This window comes from Bubalus kerabau, chromosome 12 (assembly GCF_029407905.1).
Source record: "Bubalus kerabau isolate K-KA32 ecotype Philippines breed swamp buffalo chromosome 12, PCC_UOA_SB_1v2, whole genome shotgun sequence".
Classification (NCBI taxonomy): domain Eukaryota; kingdom Metazoa; phylum Chordata; class Mammalia; order Artiodactyla; family Bovidae; genus Bubalus; species Bubalus kerabau.
Window position 1 is genome coordinate 61,267,797 of NC_073635.1, and position 20,826 is coordinate 61,288,622.

Below are 20,826 nucleotides of genomic sequence, written 5' to 3' on the forward strand. Positions count from 1 at the left end.
CTTTGGGTTAAATGTATAAAGATATCACCATCCTCAATGTCATCTGGGTTTTCCCTTATGTTCTAGGAGTTTTATGTTTTTGCACTACATGTAGGTCTTTGATCTGTGTTAATTTTTGTGAAATGTGTAAAGTTTATGTCTGAATTGATCTTTTTTTACATCTGGATTCTAATTGTTACATTTATGGAAGAGAAATTGTCTTTTCTCTATTTTATTGTCTTTCATCCTTTGCAAAAAACAACTGGCTATATTTAGAGAGATATGCTTATGAACTCTGTATTCTGTTCCATTGATCAATTTGCATCTTCTTTGCGAATAACACACTGTCTTGATTGCCAGAGATTTATCTTGTGAGATGGTAGCATTAGTCCTCCAACTTTGTTCTTAGCCTTTGATATTATGTTGCCTATTTTGAATTTTTTACCTCTTTGTGTAATCTTTAGAACTAGTGTGTCATTATCTGCAAACTAATTTGCTAGGATTTTGACTGAGTTCACATTTCAACTACAGTTATTTTGGGAAGAACTGAGGTTTTAACAGTATTGAGTTTTTCTTCATGAAAGTGAAATATTTTTCTATTCACTTAATTCTTCTTTGATTTTCCCTATCAAAATTAGTAATTTTACTTATATATACATTGTTCATTATTTGTTAGATTTATAACTACTTTGTTTTCGGGTTAATGTGATTGGGATTTTCTTTCTTTTTTTTTTTTTTTTTTTAATTTCAAATTCCACTTGTTCACTGTTGGAAAGCAGTTGACTTCTATATATTAATCTTGGGCTTCCCAGGTGGTGCAGTAAGTAGTAAAGAATCTGCTCGCAAGTGCAAGAGATGCACTGGGTTTGATCCCTGGGTCAGGAAGATCCTTTGAGGTAGGAAATGGCAACCCACTCCAATATTCTTGCCTAGAAAGTTCCATGGGCTTTGTGGGCTACCATCCATGGAGTCTCAAAGAATCAGACATGACTGAGCAACTGATTACCTGGGCATATTAATTTTACATCCTATACCCTCTATAATTAGTCATTAGTGCCAGGCTTTCAGATTTTCTATGTAGACCATCATGGTATCTGAACGAATAGTTTTATGTCTTTCTTTTCTACCTGTGTATTTTATTTGCTTTTCTTGCTATTTGTATTTGTCAGGGCTTCTAGTACTATGTTGGAAAGGAATGGTAAGAGAATATACCCTTGTCTTGTTTTTTATTTTAGTGGGTAAGTATCCAGTTTCTTGTCAAATTACAATGTTTTTGTTGTTTAGTGTTAAGGGAGTATATCTTTGCCTTGTTTTTGACTTACTGGCTACGTATCCAGTTTTTGATCAAATTTCAATGTTTTTGTTGTTCATTTTATCTAGATTATTGAATTTTGTGAGCACAGCTTTGTTCATACTACTTCTTGGTTATCCTTTTTAATTTCCATTGTATCTTTAGTAATGACCCCTTTTCATTTCTGATATTAGTAATTTGTTTCCACTCTTTTTTTCTTAGTTGGCCTGTCTAGAAGCTTATTGATTTCATTAATCCTTCCAAGAACTAACTGTTGGTTTTATTGGTTTCCTTTCAATTTTATTTTGTTTCAATATCATATTATTTATCTGTCAAATGATGAGAGATCAACATGTTTATATAGGTGAAAGTAAATGGACACTATTTTAGCTTACTAAAATGAATTTTCCTTGAATTTTAATGGAAATTTGTCAATAATTATAGAAGTGTTAAAGGAGAAAAGAAAACCCTGAACTTGAAAGCAGGTTTGTAATTCAAAATTGAAAACATAAATTTAAGTAATTATTGCTATATTTTAGTAAAATATGAGCTATAACATATAATTTTATTATTAATTAATGGGATAAATGAAAATAAAATTAATTATGTAAAAAATGTAATGCTATATGTATGGTATCACTCATCTGACATTTAATTGTAATGAAATAAATCCAAATGGCTAATTTGCAGCATATTATTTTTCTTAAATATTTTCTAAGTATTATTTTAAGGCACACAAGTAGATTTTATAACTAGTAAAAATATGATTGTTTTTATTAAAAAACTAATGAAAGTGTTCAGATTCTGAGAAGAAAATTGTTCAAATCAAAATCATTGGATAAGTTCTATTTTAAAAGTAATATTCATTGACTGATAATACTAATGGATCTAGAAAGAAATACAGCAAATTTTATGAAGAGAGTTTCTTCAGCTTATGTGATTTAATTAATTAGCCAGTTTTAAAATTTTGTTTACTTTTCCTTTCTCTGGAATTGTGTGCTTTTCGCTATGAACCTTAAAATAATGGCTCAGACACAGTTTGTATAGCACATGTAGTGGTCTGAGTACAAGCCTGATACCTGACTACCTTGGCATAAATCCTAAGTCAGCCATTCGTTAATTTTACAACCTTGGCAGATTAGCTAACCTTTACAAGCCATTATTTTCTTATCTATAAGCAGGAACATAATTGTATTTACTTACAGAATTGTGCTGAGAACTAAAAATGATGCTTTCTTTAAGATGAAATATGTGTACTTCTCAAGTACTAAAAAACTTTTTAGTGATTATTTGGCAATTGAAAGCATTAGGGAAATAAGGTTCCAGAATTTCATGTTCCATGTACTCATTCCTAATAATCACCTGCCAGAAACCTTCCTGTGTGTGCTCTTTTCCGAACTCAGCTGTCATAAATTGAAGTCCAGACCCCAAACTTTAAAATTAAGGAATACCTCTAACCTCATTATGGTACTCTGTTCTGGGGAGTTAAATTAAAAGTAGCCACAAGAGGAAGTTTTAAAATACTGATGCAGTTATCAAGAAAATGATCTACCCTAATGATTCAGTAACAAGATATTTTGTAAGTTGGGCAATTGTCTTTTTTCCTTTTATTGTGTTTCAGGTTTTTTTTTTTTTTTCTGTTTTTTATTTAATGTAAAAATTTTTTTTTTACAGTATTATGTTGGTTTTTGCCATACAACAATGCAAATAAGCCATAATTATACATACATTGCCTCTGTCCTTAGCCTTCCTCCTCTACCTCCACTCTACCCTTCCTGATCATCATCACAAGAGTGCCAGACTGGTCTCCCTGTGCTACACAGCAACTTCTCACCAGTTATCCATCTTATACCTGATAGTGTATATATGTTGATGTTACTTTTCCCAGTCGTCCCACTCTTTCCTGCCCTGCTGTATCAGTAAGTCCATTCTCTATATCTGCATCTCAGTTCCTTCCTTGCATATAGGTTCATCAATGTAATTATTCTAGACTATATATTCTAGACTATATATTCTATTCTATATATATATATATATACAATTTTGTTTTTATCTCAGTTATTTCTCAAACAGCTCTATTGTTCTCTATAATAGATGAGACAGTGTGTGGAGAGGTGAAATAAATCCCCCATGCCTATACATAGTAAATATGCTTATCTGATTCTAATACAGGTCCTTTGATTCAGTCTGCTCAACCCTTTTGATGTATTTCAAGTGTTTAATGTAGTAAGTAAATGTTAACCGTTATTTTAATCATCAGTAGTAGAAATAATTGTATAAATAAGTGTTATTGCTAAACCTATTAGTTATAAGACCAATATTTATCTTCTTTAATCATTATTATAGTTATTTGCATATCTCTCTCTTGTTTTGCAATATTACACAAGGCTAGGCTATAGCATAGAGGACCCAAAAACTATTGATTAATATTATATAAATTGTTAAATAGATTAATGCCTAAATAAATATACAATTTCTGAAACATGTGGTTTCAGAATTATAATTTTCCATGGGATTATCATCATACTATTTAAGTTCAACCAACTTATTTTCTGATGAAGTAGAATTATGTGAGGACTGAATAATTTTATCATGGCCTCTTCAAGAGTAAAACTGTATTAATCAAATTAATAAATATGTTTTTAAATAAAATGCCTTGAATTCACTTTTTCTCATGTAATTATAAATTATTTTTTCCCGCTAGTTTATTATATTGAACCATGTGTTTCGTGGTATTACATATACCCAACAAATGCCCGGCTTGTCTTTGTATAGTATCTGCAGCCGTGTTTTAGGTAAAATTAAGTGGTGTAGAGAAGGACGATTCTTCTGTTTGTTCTACATACAGTTTTGCCAGTATTTTATAAAATCATAAAACAAATGAAAACTGATTTATTAATAAAATGACATGTTTCATTAAAACAACAAAAGAAGTGTTGCCATGGACACATATGATTGGAGAATTCATGCCGCTGTCAGTGTTTCACAAGACATGTTACCATTTGAGTATCTTAGATAATTCCTGTAATAAAGAAATATGCTTAAATTTCCTTAATGCATTGTTTCTCAGACTTATGATTATGCAATACTTATCATTATCTTTTACAATTAATGTCCTCCTGGAAGTAATTTGAGAACAAAAATTTCATATTACTAGAATCAATATAAGAATTTGATAATTAGTTTATAAGATAAATAATCCAGCCAGGCAACTGCCAAGATATAAATTATGAGTGATGCTCTGGTTCACAAGTAAGCACAATGATGTTTTATATTTTATTACAAATCACGTTTTCCATCTTTGTGACCTTTATCTGGTTATTTAATATCTCTACCCTCTGTTGGCTCCATCTCAAAGAGCTGAGAAGCAGAGTAAATTACAGTGTATGTGCAAAAAAAAGCACAGAAACCTGGTAATTGTGAATCTAGTCAAGTTTGATGGTTGAATTTTACAATTTATTTCCTCTATTTTTCTTGGATCCTTGAATGTGCATAGGAATTATTAAATCCCACATAAACTAATTTTAAGAGTTTTTTTTTTTCTCCCCTGGAGTATTATTTCAGTATTGGTGTCTGCTTCATGTGGAGTGCATGGATTGATATTTATTGTACTTGCTCAGCTATATATTGCTTTGCATCTATGTATCTATCCATCCATCTGTATCTAGCCTATCTGTCCCTATTTCTGTGAGATAGATGAATAAACAATTGAAATGTATTTGCAGAACCAATCATTTAGATTAGTATGCTTGTTGAAACACTCTTTGAAGATTCAAGAGAACTACACAACTTTCCCTTTTTTATGTCTGTTCATATTTTAAAATCATGAGTTTTTACTTGTTTTCCTGTCACAGAGCTAAGTAATAAGCTAGAGATTGCTGTTGTGGGAAACATAATGTCTAGTGTGCCATTCAGCAGAGAAAGGAAATCACCTGTGGCTAGTCTAAAGTTTGTTCCTGAAATAGATAGGGATCTGTCATCACATGCCTGATGTGATAGAAACCCAACGAATCCTTTTATCTCAGCTGTGCTGGTGAGAGTGCCTTTGTTTAATCATTATGAAAAAAGATCCCCCGGTAAAAGGGAAATGGGCTCCCCACAGAATAGGAGGCTCCAAATGATCATTAAAAATGTATGCAGATAAACATCATTTATACGGTATTGCTTTACAGCAGATTATAGAGTTCATGTTGTGTGCCACGGACACCATGCGGGAATTAGGAGAGAAACAGTTTCTATTTCCCTGGAAGTCCTTTCAGGGTAAAAGAGCTAAAGTAGTGGCTAGAAGTAATCCCTCAACAGTTTGAAATCACATTGCTTTAAAGGACAATAAGAGATACAAACCAGTATAGTATTTGGCACAATTTTCTAATATATTTATTTTAGATAATAAAAATATCAATTCCATGTGCCAAGAATATTTCTCAATTATTAACTGCATATGTTAAGAGAATAATAAATCCATTTATTATTTATTACTATTATTATTTATTAGCATATATTAAAATAATGTCCTAAGAATAAAGAAAAAATACAGTGGTGCAGGTATTTGAAACATGTATTTTTAAAAGATTAAATTTTCCATCTCATGATATTCATCACCTTATGATTCACCAAAATGTCTATAACATAATAATTGCTTTACATCACTAGGGTAATTGTATTGGCAATGAAAATATATCATCATTGTGTGCATACATGTGCATGTGTGTGTTTTCCTATGGATTTACAGAAGAGATGATAAGTCATCTAAGAGATGACTAGCTAAGAGATGATAGTCAAAAATACAATCAACAATACATCACAGCAGGATCCTCTAATGGGACCTAATTAAACTTAAAAGCTTCTGCACAACAAAGGAAACTATAAGCAAGGTGAAAATACAGCCTTCCGAATGGGAGAAAATAATAGCAAATGAAGCAATTGACAAACAACTAATCTCAAAAATATACAAGCAACTCCTACAGCTCAACTCCAGAAAAATAAATTACCCAATAAAAAAAAATGGGCCAAAGAACTAGACATTTCTCCAAAGACATATAGATGGCTAACAAACACATGAAAAGATGCTCAACATCACTCATTATCAGAGAAATGCAAATCAAAACCACTATGAGGTACCATTTCACACCAGTCAGAATGGCTCCCATCAAAAAGTCTACAAACAATAAATGCTGGAGAGGGTGTGGAGAAAAGGGAACCCTCTTGCATTGTTGGTGGGAATGCAAACTAGTACAGCCACTATAGAGAACAGTGTGGAGATTCCTTAAAAATACTGGAAATAGAACTGCCTTATGATCCAGCAATCCCACTGCTGGGCATACACACTGAGGAAACCAGAATTGAAAGAGACACGTGTACCCCAATGTTCATTGCAGCACTGTTTATAATAGCCAGGACATGGAAGCAACCTAGATGTCCATTAGCAGATGAATGGATAAGAAAGCTGTGGTACATATATACAATGGAGTATTACTCAGCCATTAAAAGAATACATTTGAATCAGTTCTAATGAGGTGGATGAAACTGGAACCTATTATACAGAGTGAAGTAAGCCAGAAAGAAAAATACCAATACAGTATACTAACGCATATATATGGAATTTAGAAAGATGGCAACAATAACCCTGTATACGAGACAGCAAAAGAGACACTGATGTATAGAACAGTCTTTTGGACTCTGTGGGAGAGGAAGAGGGTGGGATGATTTAGCAGAAAGGCATTGAAACATGTATAATATGGTATAGATCTAACAGAAGCAGAAGATATTAAGAAGAGATGGCAAGAATACACAGAAGAACTGTACAAAAAAGATCTTCACGACCCAGATAGTCACGATGATGTGATCACTGACCTAGAGCCAGACATTCTGGAATGTGAAGTCAAGGTGGCCTTAGAAAGCATCACTACAAACAAAGCTAGTGGAGGTGATAGAATTCCAGTTGAGCTATTCCAAATCCTGAAAGACGATGCTGTGAAAGTGCTGCACCCAATATGCCAGCAAATTTGGAAAAGTCAGCAGTGGCCACAGGACTGGAAAAGGTCAGTGTTCATTCCCATCCCAAAGAAAGGCAATGCCAAAGAATGCTCAAACTACCACACAATTGCACTCATCTCACACGCTAGTAAAGTAATGCTCAAAATTCTCCAAGCCAGGCTTCAGCAATATGTGAACCGTGAACTTCCTGATGTTCAAGCTGATTTTAGAAAAGGCAGAGGAACCAGAGATCAAATTGTCAGCATCTGCTGCATCATGGAAAAAGCAAGAGAGTTCCAGAAAAACATCTATTTCTGCTTTATTGACTATGCCAAAGCCTTTGACTGTGTGGATCACAATAAACTGTGGAAAATTCTGAAAGAGATGGGAATACCAGACCACCTGACCTGCCTCTTGAGAAATCTGTATGCAGGTCAGGAAGCAACAGTTAGAACTGGACATGGAACAACAGACTGGTTCCAAATAGGAAAAGGAGTACGTCAAGGCTGCATATTGTCACCCTGCTTATTTAACTTATATGCAGAGTACATCATGAGAAACGCTGGACTGGAAGAAACACAAGCTGGAATCAAGATTGCTGGAAGAAATCTCAATAACCTCAGATATGCAGATGACACCAGCCTTATGGTAGAAAGTGAAGAGGAACTCAAAAGCCTCTTGATGAAAGTGAAAGTGGAGAGTGAAAAAGTTGGCTTAAAGCTCAACATTCAGAAAACGAAGATCATGGCATCTGGTCCCATCACTTCATGGGAAATAGATGGGGAAACAGTGGAAACAGTGTCAGACTTTATTTTTGGGGGCTCCAAAATCACTACAGATGGTGACTGCAGCCATGAAATTAAAAGACGCTTACTCCTTGGAAGGAAAGTTATGACCAACCTAGATAGCATATTCAAAAGCAGAGACATTACTTTGCCAACAAAGGTTCATCTAGTCAAGGCTATGGTTTTTCCTGTGGTCATATATGGATGTGAGAGTTGGACTGTGAAGAAGGCTGAGTGCTGAAGAATTGATGCCTTTGAACTGGGGTGTTGGAGAAGACTTTGAGAGTCCCTTGGACTGCAAGGAGATCCAACCAGTCCATTCTGAAGGAGATCAGCCCTGGGATTTCTTTGGAAGGAATGATTCTGAAGCTGAAACTCCAATACTTTGGCCACCTCATGCGAAGAGTTGACTCATTGGAAAAGACTCTGATGCTGGGAGGGCTTGGGGGCAAGAGGAGAAGGGGACGACAGAGAATGAGATGGCTGAATGGCATCACTGACTCGATGGACGTGAGTCTGAGTGAACTCAGGGAGTTGGTAATGGACGGGGAGGCCTGGCATGCTGTGATTTATGGGGTCGCAAATAGTCGGACACAACTGAGCAACTAATCTGGTCTGATCTGATCTGATAATATCACATATGAAATGAGTCGCCAGTCCAGGTTTGATGCACGATCCTGGATTCTTGGGGCTGGTGCACTGGGATGACCCAGAGAGATGGTATGGGGAGGGAGGAGGGAGGAGGGTTCAGGATGGGGAACATGTGTATACCTGTCCGGATTCATGTTGATCTATGGCAAAACCATTACAATACTGTAAAGTTAAAAAATAAAATAAAATAAAAATACATAAATAATTGAAAAACTTAAATTTTGTAGAAGCAAATATTTCCTCATGCACCATCGTGAGCATTGAAGAATTATAATGAAAATGTACACAAGAGAGTCAGCATAGCTCATGACATCTATTGAATTAGTATAATTGTGATGAACTTTTAAAAAGCTGTCTTTCTTTGACTTTATTCATTGTGTTTTATTTTCACCACACATTATTGTATAAGATGTCCTTTATTAATACCATCATAGTCACATGTAGACTTGGAAATTTATATGTCTCCGAGAAAAAGGATATCACAGTAATTTTTAAGGATATAATTTTCAATAGCTCATATGGGAATTACAGTTAATGTTTTTATGGTGTTTTTATTTTATTTAAATAGACTCATAAATTGTGAGTGCAAAATATAAGTTTTTAGAATGTGAGACTTTCCTGGTATTCCATTTGTTAGGAATGTACAACTCTACTGCAAGGGGCATGGGTTCCATCCCTGGGCAGGGAAATCCACATGCCTTGCAGTATGGCCAGAAAAAGGGCTAGGGCCTATTCTGAGCCATCAAGATATGATTCAGTAATAAAGATGATAATTCTCTTTTCCGTGACAGAAAAAAATCAGTCATTAAAAATGTAATCAAACAACTGAAATGAATGAAACAAACATTTTTTGGAAAGCAAAACTTGGTACTGACCTTAAGCCAAATACAGAGAAATGACAACTGGGCAAAGAATATGCAGTCACTGGTTTCAGTGCTTTTCAACCCTTTATGAGGCTTTCACAAATATGCTATTTATTGTTTGAAATAGAACCACTATCAAGCAGCCTCATGTTATATGGGAGGTGTAGAAAGTCAGAATCAGATCAGATCAGATCAGATCAGTCACTCAGTCGTGTCCGACTCTGCGACCCCATGAATCGCAGCACGCCAGGCCTCCCTGTCCATCACCAACTCCCGGAGTTCACTGAGACTCACGTCCATCGAATCAGTGGCAAAGTAATGTATCTGCTTTTGAATATGCTATCTAGGTTGGTCATAACTTTCCTTCCAAGGAGTAAGCGTCTTTTAATTTCATGGCTGCAGTCACCATCTGTAGTGATTTTGGAGCCCCCAAAAATAAAGTCTGACACTGTTTCCACTGTTTCCCCATCTATTTCCCATGAAGTAATGAGACCGGATGCCATGATCTTAGTTTTCTGAAAGTCAGAATAGGGGAAAGTAAAAGGTTTTTAAAAATAATTAGTTAGCCACATTTGTAAGACACACAACTTAAAAAAATATCATTTATTTTAAAACATTTAAATTTAAAAATTATTTAATTTTATTTCTACTTTTGGAGATTTATAAAGTTGTTTAATACTCTGTATTTTTTCTGCATTAAATATTGCTTTTAACAGGCATTTAAATAGTTTTAAAGCTTCATTTAAATAAAAATTTTAGTAAAAGTTTAAATTCTTCCTCTCTCTGAGAAATATTATAGTTTCTTAAATATTAAGTGAATAGTTTCATTTTTTCCTTGATGTTATAGAGTTTACTGAAATAAATAAATTTATTTGATATAAATATAAATAAATATAAATGACATTATTTATATAATAAAATAAATAAATTTGCCTATATAGTTGAGCTTTTTCTCTGAGGGGATATGTATTTTTACTTATCCACATATGGGATATACTTGATCTTCTCTTTGTGTCAATCTTTCTTTCTTTCTTTTTTTTTTTTTTCCAAATCCTCATGAAATGGAAGACTATACCTTTATAATCTGTTTTCTGTGTCTCATTTAAAAAAATATTTTTAATATTTTTATTTGTCATGGCTTGTTAAAAGGGAAATCGTGGACTCAGTTTTCCAATATTCTTACTCCATTTAGCCTTTAAAATGATCACTTAATTCATTTTAAAAGTTATTTATTTCTGAGAGGCCCTGTTATTTCTTCTTGGTAATAGCATGTTCTTGTTTAAAATCAGCCTTTCTTGTTTCATAGATATAAAATTATCCTTTTCTATAAAGGTCTCTATGAAGGTATTCACTCATATTCATCCAATAAATGTGGCTTCCAATTGCTTCTTCCTTTAAGAGATATCTTATCATTTATTTCTGATACTAAAATGTATATTAAAATAATCAATCACAGGGCCGTGCAAGGAGTTATCCCTTTATAATATTGTTTTCATGCATAATCTGTTTCCCTCAAATTAGAAGCCATTGAAGTTTGATTCCATATAGAGTAATGTCTTTTTGCAAATACTGTATTTTCTTGACTATCTTTGAAATTATTACCTGACTTATTGGAAGTAATCTTTCTTCAATTGTTAAACAGCTCCTTGCCATAGTGTCATCTGTAAACTATTTTATTTATTGTTTTTTTTTTTCTATTTTGTTCTTGTTTTCATCATGTGCCTAGGGATTCGTTGTTACTGTTCATGTAGAAGACTAATGGATAAATTTATCATTTAATTGACCTCTCTTCCCAGGTGTCTGTAGTTTGTTTTTCCAAAAGTCTGTTTTGTACAATTAAAAGCTGTGTTGTATCATTTGTTGAATGTGTCTTGACAAGTGACGACTTTAGGGCAGGAAGGCACTGAAGCAGCTGCTTGTGTTACAGTCTCCATAGGCCAAATTGAGAGTTTGCTTTGCTTTGTTGAACCCATACCAGAAGATGTCATTTCCCCCCCATACTTCTATACTTTTTACAAGGGTAGGAATGAGAAGTGGGTGTCTCTAGTTGCTCTTGTGTATCAATCTAGACTTAACTAAAGAAACTGAACCAATAAAATGTGTATATTCAATATATGTTGTTATTGTCTAGTCGCCAAGTCGTGTCTGATTCTTTTGTGACACCATGGACGCTAGTCTGCCAGGCCCCTCTGAACATGGGATTCCCAGGCAAGCATACTGGAGTAGGTTAGCATTTCCTTCTCCAGAGGATCTTTCCCACCTAGGGACAGAACCTGGGTCTGCTGCATTGGAGGTGGATTTCTTACTAGTGAGCTATCTGGGAAGCCCTATATTCAACATGTACATTTTGTTTTATCTGTTCTATTGAAATACATATGGAGAAGGCAATGGCACCCCACTCCAGTACTCTTGCCTGGAAAATCCCATGGACGGAGGAGCCTGGAAGGCTGCAGTCCATGGGTCGCTAAGAGTCAGATATGGCTGAGCGACTTCACTTTTACTTTTCACTTTCATGTATTGGAGAAGGCAATGGCAACCCACTCCAGTGTTCTTGCCTGGAGAATCCCAGGGACAGGGGAGCCTGATGGGCTGCCGTCTACGGGGTTGCACAGAGTCGGACACGACTAAAGTGACTTAGCATTGATATACATATATTAATTAGAAACAAGTCATACATTCTGTTCACACTCAGGGGAGGGGAATATTTAGAGTGTGTCCCCCACATCTGATTACTGTTTCCAAAAGTGGAAGTAAAGATTGAAAAATTGACAGGCACAGTTCTCCTTAGCTGAACTTTTAATAAAGTATTTTTCTTTTCCAAGATTCACTCTTAACTGTATAATTAAGAACTCCAAATTTAGAAACTCCTCTGAATTTTAAATGAAAGATTATTTCTCATATTAACAATATCTAAAAGAGCCCCTTTCTGTGGAAATAACATTTTAAAAAATTACAGTAGTCTCATTTGAAGATGTCTTCAAGATTCATTTTGGAGAAGGAAATGGCAGCTTGCTCTAGTATTCATCCCTGGAGGATCCCATGGACAGAAGAGCCTAACAGGCTGCAGTCCATGGGGTTGCAAAGCGTTGGACATGACTAAGCACACACTCAACTTAACTCAAGATTCAGTTAATGTTAAGAGAAACTGGAAGCCATTTAAAACCACAAATCAATTTAAAACCTCAGAGCAATTTTTCTTTTTAAGAGTTTTTTTTTTTTAAAGAAACTTTAGTTTGTCATTAAGGGCTTCTGCTGTCTCTGTTACTTGAAGCATGGTTGAAGTTGCACATAACACTTTTTCAGTAGCATGCATAGAACATGTAAAAATGAATAGTAATTCCTACACAACTCTTATGAATATAAGTTGAATGTTAAAAAAGAAAATCTATAGCTCTTATCTAATATTACTGGCCTGCTCAATCAATTTTTTTCACTACCATTGAGTACTACTAAGCAGTGGTTCCACACTGTGACGTCCATACATTTTATGTTTATTTTTGAACAATAAGATATCACGTTGGCCGTGTTCTGTGGTATTTATTTTTGTTTTATTATAGTATTGAGAGTTACAATATTAAATTTTGAAAAGTGGTAGATGATTTCGAAAACAGACTATAAGCAGGTGCAGACTCAGCATGCCCAACTCATTTTCACTGCTTTTCCTCCCCTTGTTTACTTTGTAATAGTCACCCTTGCCTGACAAAGCCAGTTACCTGAATGGGCAGTCAGTGACAGGAAGAGCCAGATGAATTGTGCCACCACTCTGGGTTTCTCTCTCACAACTATGTGGTCATCATGCTGAGAAAAGCACTTGCTGGAGAATGACCACTGAATTCCCTTTCACCGAGGTGACTATTATCCCATGGCCAGTGTTGCTCTGTGGGACACTCTAGAAGCATCTAAGTGTCTCCTGTGGATGTCATTATTGGTTGGGAAAATCATCTTATTTTTTAAAATGTTACTGATGGTTTATTCTAATGGAAACTAAGATAGGACTTTTTTTTTCCTCCAAAAGCAAGCCAGCATACTAAATGTATGACTGTTATGTCTTCTAAATCTACTTGTTGATTAACAGTATATATTAAAGGTAATTGCTTTAATATTGTATATCGAGCAATACAATAATAATCTGCTGAGTGTTTGCTTTGAACAAACCATAGTTCTGGGTTATGGGACTGAAATTTAAGACACAGTGCCTGTCTTTTTAAGAATCACTATTTATTAGTAAAACTCTGCAAACCCACTCTCTAAAGTATTAAACTTGTCAAAGCTATTAAGTGTTAACTGGCTGAGACAAAGATTATTAGCAAACATTTTGAATAGAATAGACAATATTAGGCTAATTTCCCTTATTATGGTATCAGTAGTATTAATAAGAATCTTAACATCTTTAGTATTTTATCCTGCATATTATTGCTAATTGTGTAATCATAATAGAAAACCTATAAAAATAATAAATCATTATTTTTCTTAAAAGTCACATGGAGAAACTTGAAAACATTGTTAAAAAATGTTACATAATTCCATGTGTGTGGAATGTTCAGAATTAGTAAATAGTATTAGAAATTGTATTAATGGTTGTCTAGGCTTGGAAGTTGAGGGAATAACAACTAGTTGGTAAATTTGGAATAATTAGAAGTATCTTGGAATGCATTGTGATGATGATGCCTAGATCTGCAATTATATATACTAGCTATCATTGTGGAGAAGGCAATGGCACCCCACTCCAGTACTCTTGCCTGGAAAATCCCATGGACGGAGGAGCCTGGAAGGCTGCAGTCCGTGGGGTCGCTGAGGGTCGAACATGACTGAGAGACTTCACTTTCACTTTTCACTTTCATGCATTGGAGAAGGAAATGGCAACCCACTCCAGTGTTCTTGCCTGGAGAATCCCAGGGATGGGGCAGCCTGGTGGGCTGCCGTCTATGGGGTCGCACAGAGTCGGACACGACTGAAGTGACTTAGCAGCAGCTATCATTGAATTATATATTATGAACTGGTTAATCTTATGGTATAAAAGGGCTTCCCAGATAGCGGTAGTGATAAAGAATCAGCCTGCCAATGCAGGAGACATAAGAGACATGGGTTCAATCCCTGGATCAGGAAGATCCCCTGGAGGAGGGTATCACACCCCATTCCAGTATTCTTGCCTAGAGAATCATGGACAGAATAGCCTGGCGGGCTATGGTCCATAAGGTCTCAAAGAGTTGGAAACGGCGGAAGTGGCTTAGCACAGAACACAGCACATGGCATAAAAATGATAAAGCTGTTAAAAATTATCCTTTGTATACCCTGAATTATGGTAACCTCAAGACAGTTTCCCAGAACCTCATATAAAATAAGAATTAAATATGTTTTTTAATGTAAGTTATTTACTTGTCTCCTTCCTCCCTTTTCTGTCTTCATCATTACCATCATCACTTCATTGTCATCATTATTAAGACTGTATTTATTTTCCACAAATTTTACCAATAACCTCTGTTAATGTTAAGCCTCAGTATAAAGAGGAAGGTGGCAAAGGAAATTTGCACTTTTTTGAGGACTTTTAATACACAGTTTTTGGCTTCCCAGGTGGCTCAGAGGTTAAAGCATCTACCTGCAATGCGGGAGACCTGGGTTCGATCCCTGGGTCAGGAAGATCCCCTGGAGAAGGAATGGCAATCCACTCCAGTAATCTTGTCTGGAGAATCCCATGGACAGAGGAGCCTGGTGGGCTACAGTCCACGGGGTCGCAAAGAGTCCGACACAACTGAGCGACTTCACTTCACTTCACTTTCACTTCTGGTTCTAAGGAATTAGAATGGCTCAAGAAACTCTAAACCCTTTATTTCTTCTTCATTCCTAGAACAATTCTTTACACTTGACCCATTATTTGTCTTTTAAATACCCCTTAATTTTTTCCTTTTTTTATTTATTAACTTACTTTACTCTCTCTTGATTAGGAAGATAATAATATTATCTCCTTTTTTTCAAAAAATCTATTGATTTTTTTTCTGAAAAAAATTACCTCATGGTTTACTCTTTGTAACAATAATTAGTCCAGGATTTCAAACATGGCTTAGTGTATTATTAATCTAAATAAACAGATTCACTATCCATATAAGTCAGTGTTCTGAGATTCTCTCTGTTTTAAGCAGAATAATAACTAATTAAAGACTGTTAGGTAATCCATGTACTTTCCTGGCATGTCTGATGGCATGGAATTAGGTTTAGAATCACTGTAGTCAATATCACTGCCTAAGTTACATGTCTAGTAGCTGATGTCAATAACATGCCATCAGAATTTTGGTAAAGTCCAGCTCTCACCACAGCTGGTTCTTGGTACAGGGGTTTCTGCTAGAATTTCTCATACTATTGCATCCGAAGCTTACATGTCTCTCAAGATGACTCCCAGTTGACTTCTGAACAAACAACGTTTCTTCACAGTCTTCTTAGTGAAGGAGCACATTGGGTGTTTCTTATTTGTGGAGCCCACAAATGCCTGATGTTTAGAATGTCAGAGTAGGGAAAGGGCCACAGACTTGGTTAATAGCATTGAGATTCTACACTTCTTAGTGCTGGGGTTTGCCCTTGCCACTCATTGACTCAGGAAACACATATACCGTAGTTTAATCATCATCCTACTTTTAGACTTTCAGTTGAGTTAGATATTATATTTCATTTTTTTACAGCCAATTTGAGTTAGAATTTATATTGTGTTCCCCAAAAGTTACTCTGGCTAATATCAATCTAGATGTACATATAATAAGGCCAAAATAACCCCTACCAAGAGCAGCATAAACAAAGCCCAGCATAATCAACTTGTTTTACAAAAAGAAAGAAATGAAATTTAAAATTGGTGATTTGTTTTAATCACACACACAGTGATTCCAGTTTGGGCCTACCTGATTCTCCTTGCCTCTTTTCCCTTGTTGTTCAGTTGCTAAGTTGGGTCCAATTCTGCAACCCCATGAACTGCAGCCTGCCAGTCTTTCCTGTCCTTCACTCTCACCCTGAGTGTTTTCTCTAATGCTCTTTATAATGAGAGTTAAGACAGAACTGAAACATCTTAGTATTTTTGTTGTCTGATGAGGACGCAATCCTGATGGTCTTACGCATATGGTCTCATCTCAGTGTACACATTAAATTCTCTATTTTCTTAGAGCTCCAGTGTCTGACATACTGTTTTAAATTTTTTTAGATTCCCGTGTGTTTAGTCCTGTTGCATGACTCCCCTCCTCTCCAACATAGTCTTTATTGAAGTAATTAAACATGAGCTAAATGAATTTTAAAATACTCACCTTGAGAAAATTGTTTATAAGGTCAATTGTAATATTTTCCCCATAAAATGGTTTAGATAAAACTTAGGAGCTTAATTTTTTTTTTCATTTTGTAGTATAGCTGGGGATTAAATTACTTTCCAATACTTTCTCTAGTATATATATATATACATATATAATATTTAATTTGTATCTTATTTCTCAGTGTATATGAATTCTCTCAGCATGTGTCCTAAACAGAAAAATTGTGCCATTTTCAACTGTGTTTATGATATTCAGAATAATCAGACCCCTAATGTAAATTTTTTTTATGCACATGCATTATTAATTTGCAGAATACTGGATATTATAAAAAATATCAAATCATTCTGTGAACATCATGAATAAAACCTTACATTCTAAGTGACTTTACTCATTTCCTCTACTGTGCCTTCCACAGGAAATTTAAGCTATATATACATACTTTTTTCTTTGCTATGGATTATTGAATTGAATATTTAATAGAACAGTACATTTCACTGTCAGACTATACTGATACTTCATATTATTTTATTTCTCATATCTCAGTTTCCTTATATAAAATGACAGATAGTTGTTCAGATCAGATTATACTGATCTTATTCATACAAATTGGATGAATAAAAGTATAATATAAAGGAAATATGATTTTAGATATGAGAAATTTATTAAGTAATACAAATCCAGAAGAAAATATAGTATTATTTTGTTAGTACCACAGTGACATATTGTGTCACTCAATTATATATTTTATTTAATTATTTTAATTCATATATGTTGTTGAATATTTCCTATTTTCAATTAATGAAATATAAATCTCAAGAAGTAAATATTTTTATTTATGTGAAAATTGACCATGTGATTTTTGACATTGCTGTTTTGAGATGTGATGCAGAACCAACCTAGGTATAAAGGTTATTAAATTTACAGCTTATGCGCTTTTAGCTCATATCTCAGTATCTAGCTCAAATCTGATTTTCTATCAATTAACTTGACAATGTGAGTGCTTCAATTACAGACAAACCATGTAACTGCTAACTCTACAATATCCCATCCTAAAACATATCTGCAATATTGAATAAATATTTAGAGGGATCATTTACTTTCTTTTAAAATTAATTTTCTGATGTTAATATCAAATGATATAAAGTCCTCCACACCCTTCTTTAAAATGCATAAATGACATGTTTTGATATAGGCTTCTAAAAATTCATATATTGCCACATTATATACACTTGATATCTAAACTCTGAGCCAAAAAATGAGGGATTAGCCTCAGACAGAATCAATTCTATGATGGTGCTCATGCCACCAAGGTTTCTTCTCCACTTCTCATTCTGGTTTTGAGTCATTTATAAAGCAGGGAAATTGCCTTGAACTTTGCCTGAGAGCCAAACCAGAAGTGACAGATTGCTCTGGTTAATTGCACTGGCTGGTTGGCCTCTCAATGCCTTTTACAAAATGCATCAGAATATCCCTAGAGGGATCCTATAGAGAGAAAAGAACAACAACAACAAAAATATGGAGCATAATAAGTACTTGTTGCTTGTAAGAAACTACACTAAATAAGTTTTAATATGAGATTTAAAACATATTTTGCCAGAGTTACCTTAGTTACATATTTTAAAATGTAGTCTTAGTAGCTAAATAATTTAACAGATGGTGGCATTAGATTTTGAAAAGGGACAAGTTTGACACTACTGAATTTTTATATTTAATTAATACATGTGTAATTCAGTTTAATTGATTAGAAACATATAGTTTACCTAAAATTAAACATGACAGATGTAAATTGTTGTCTGGTCCAATGTTTCTAATGTATGACTGGTCTTTTCTTTTCATAATCATGGTTACATAAGGTTGTGTGGATATTTCTTTGTACTTAAATAAGTATATAGTAAGAGATAATTGAAAAATTATCTAATCAATATTTGCCATTTTTTTAAGCAAATGATAATTTTATACCATCTTGGGGTTCCCTTGTGGCTCATCTGGTAAAGAATCTGTGCACAATGTGGGAGACCTGGGTTCGATCCCTGAGTTCGGAAGATCCTCTGGAGAAGGGAAAGGCTACCCACTCCAGTATTCTGGCCTAGAGAATTCCATGGATTGTATAGGCCATGGGGTTGCAAAGAGTCAGACACGACTGAGCGACTTTCACTTCACTTTCACTTGCTTAGGAAAGAATGTTTCCAATAATGCCTTTAGTTACCCTAAACTAGGAGTTGAGTTTTAGAAAAGTTGGTTAAAGTTTACTGTTATATACACTTCTTGGTGACAAAGAATGATTTTCATGTTAAAAAAAAAATGTCCATTGAAATAAAATTGTGATGAAATTCTCATTCATTTTAGCAAATGTGTTGGCACTTGGCTTATAATAGTAGATAATTTAAAGCTCTTATGTTTACGAACATGACTTGTATATATTGCTAAAAACTATAAAATTTTTAAAAAACCTAATTTCTGTGAAATATTTTTAAAGAAAAACATATCAAATGTGAAGGAGATTTAAAGCAATAAGTTGAAAGGAAGATTAGGAACATCATAGAAATTGTGGTTGGTAAGTGACTCAAAATTTTTATGATTTTGTAAGTAGAATAGATGCAAAGAAGATCTAGATAGGCTAAAATTCAATAGTTAAGAGACCCCCCAAATTGATGGTTTTAAAATATAAAAGCTTAATTTTCTCTCTCATCTAACTGCCTGGAGTTGAATTTCAGTCTGGAAGGGTAGTTCTGCTTTGTAGTTTTGAGGTTCATATTTCCTCTGTGATATTGTTCTTATTACAGCTCTTAAAGCATTGGTCAACAAATGAAAGTTCAGGAGATAAATGTGACCTGCTGTTTATTTTTCAAATGAAGTCTTGTTGTAACATAGCTATACCAATTCCTGTATGAGTTGTCTGTTCCACGCTTTTGTGATGCAATTCATACATACAGTGTGATTCATGAAAATCGAGCCCCTATAATGTGATTAGTCCTTTTTATGAAGAGGGAGAGGAGGTTTCACTAAGTACACACATGAAGAGGTTACATGAGCATGCAGTGAATCACCAAGCACTCCACGCCAGGAAGAGGGCTCTCACCAAGAACCTGTAGGCACCTTGATCTTGAACTTCCCCCTCTCCAGAATTATGAAAACTAAATGTCTGTTACTTAGGGAAACCAGTCTATGATATTTTGTCAAAGCAGCCCAAGCTGACTAACTCAAGAAAGTTATATTTATTGTAGTGTTAACATATGTCCATACAAAACTCTTCTGGAGAATTCTAATGGATTACTTCTTCATTTCTTCTGGTACATAAAAAGTAATTTTTTAATACTCAACACAGTCTAAAACTGAATATGTCTGTTGAGTGATTAAAAAATAGCATGATACAATCACTTACTTTTTTTTTTTTTTTTCCACGCTGGAAGGCATGGGGGATCTTGGTTCTCTGACCAGGATCAAGTCTGGGCCTCCTGCATTGAAAGCAGAGTCTTAATCACTGGACTAATGCCGGGAGCAGGAGCTCCGCCCCTGGCAAAGGTCATGAGGAAGGAGGCTCGGCATACCCAAAGGCGGGATCGAGCCTCAGGAGTCCCCCTGGAAATTCTCGAGCATCTGCCCCCAAAACCAGAGTCTGCCTAATTTCTCCTTTGTGCTCTCACCTACACCTCTGACTTTACGGGGGGCTGTCCCCCACTACCTCTCTATGAAAAAAGAGTTAACTTACAGCTCCAGTTAATAATCCCTGGGTGTGACAGTGTTTCAACCTACAAACTCCTTTGGAAGTCCTCTAGCCTGCCTGAATAGGTTTTTCCGGCCACATATGATTGCTCAGAGCCTCCCAACTGTGAGAGGCATGAGATGTTCTAAACTGTCTAAATACAGATTCTTTTGAGCAGTTAAAAGATTGATTAGAAATTGTATTGTTGAAGGGTTTTTCACTTGTTGAGCCAATGTTTGCTGCTAAGTCTCCATATCCCTTACCTGCTGTGTCCCTGGCAGTGTATTGATTGATA